The following is a 1,585-nucleotide window of genomic DNA, read 5'->3' as shown; positions in this document are numbered from 1 at the left end:
TAGTGGTAGTTGCAAAGCATATAACTCCCTACATACATTGGAAGTGTCCACATCAGCTACACTGCCATAATTACTGCAACCTGACAAAGATATGGTAAACAGTACAATATATCAGTTTTCCCACTAACACATTCTGAATTTCGTTTGGAAGTAATGTGATGTAGATTCCATTCAACAGCGACGCTATGGAGCTCTTTCTATAGAACATGCATATAACAGAATCTCAAGCATTCTACATGTATATTATCGTAATCATGAAATATTCCACTATCTCGCAAGCCTTTAAAATAATTTATCCACCACTCCCCTCCTTCCCATCATGCCCCACCAATTCGTTGGTTTGAAGTGTATTACCAAACATGATACTTGTCACTCCAGCCAAATCATTAGAATCATCCCATCTGAACAGTGGTTGTAAGGAGGCAACAGTAGAATTCTCTGGTCTCATCTAATAACCCTTGGTACAAATCCAGTCTGCCTCACGCAGTCAAGATAATAGTGTGCAACAATTGCCAGATTGTTGTTACTTGGAGATACTTCCAACCGTAGGATTCTTCTGCTGAAACCATCAATCGCTCCATGGACTGCAAACCCAAAAGGTTTTAATTTATCATATCCGTATATGTTCCAGATAAAATTTGATCGGGGTGCAATTTCTTTTTCATCATCCTGCGCTTTTTACGCCGCTCTACAACATCTGGGTCAACAATACGTAACAACTCAAGTACAATGTCTCTGTTAACAGCTAATCCATATTTCAACTTCAACCGTTTTCACATTGACCTGTTGCCAATACACTTTCCACTTCCATTTAGCTCTTGTTGTATAGTTTCTAATACATTATCTGAATGCAATAAATTAATTGTCTGCCTTCTTCTCAAGCAAATCTTTCGCAGAAGAGGTTTCAAGTGTCTCAAGCTGATAAAAAATGCCTTATGAAAAAATAAAATATTGAAAAATAAAAATCATTAACTGAATTTATATCATAATACCAATGTAAAAATGATTACACATGTATTTTTTTCTTAAAATGATATTAGAACGTTTCATGTCTACACAGAATGAACTGGTCAATATGAAGAACATATATTAACAATTAATATCACATGAGACAATGTGAGATTTCACCTGAATGCTCATAGCTTCAGCCTTACTTTAATATGATCATCTTGTAATTAAGGTGAAATTACACAGCAACAGAATTAATGAATTGTATATACCATGACAAAGTGCAAGAGAAGCCAATATTTCTTGGTTGGAATAACAAGCATTAAAGTAGTATATTATCAAATTCTCTCTGACACCGTTGTGATGTGCACCATAAGAAGCATTTGTGGTTGATATGTGATGAGCCATAGCAACAATCAATGTCCTTATGTAGTACTTTGACCTTGTTAAATTAGGAATGATATATGTAATGGCGTGAGCAATGTAATGTTATCATGTAGCCTTTTGGTGAATCATGAATTGTAATAAAGCTTTAGCCACCTACGTCTAAATATTCATTGCCATTGACCTTTTAAAATTAAAATGCATGTAGTGACATGAGCAATGTTATGGTGGGACATATCAAGTAGCATGGACA

At 35.2% G+C, this 1,585-nt stretch overlaps 1 pseudogene; it reads right to left on the bottom strand.

The window, feature by feature from the left end:
* Nucleotides 1-444: 444 nt before the first annotated feature.
* Nucleotides 445-1,356, bottom strand: LOC146733826 (uncharacterized; annotated as a pseudogene).
* Between the last annotated feature and the right edge of the window lie 229 nt (nucleotides 1,357-1,585).

The sequence above is a fragment of the Saccoglossus kowalevskii genome, chromosome 16 (assembly GCF_978046115.1).
Source record: "Saccoglossus kowalevskii chromosome 16, keSacKowa6.1, whole genome shotgun sequence".
Taxonomy (NCBI): domain Eukaryota; kingdom Metazoa; phylum Hemichordata; class Enteropneusta; family Harrimaniidae; genus Saccoglossus; species Saccoglossus kowalevskii.
This window is presented reverse-complemented; position numbering and strand designations above follow the sequence as displayed.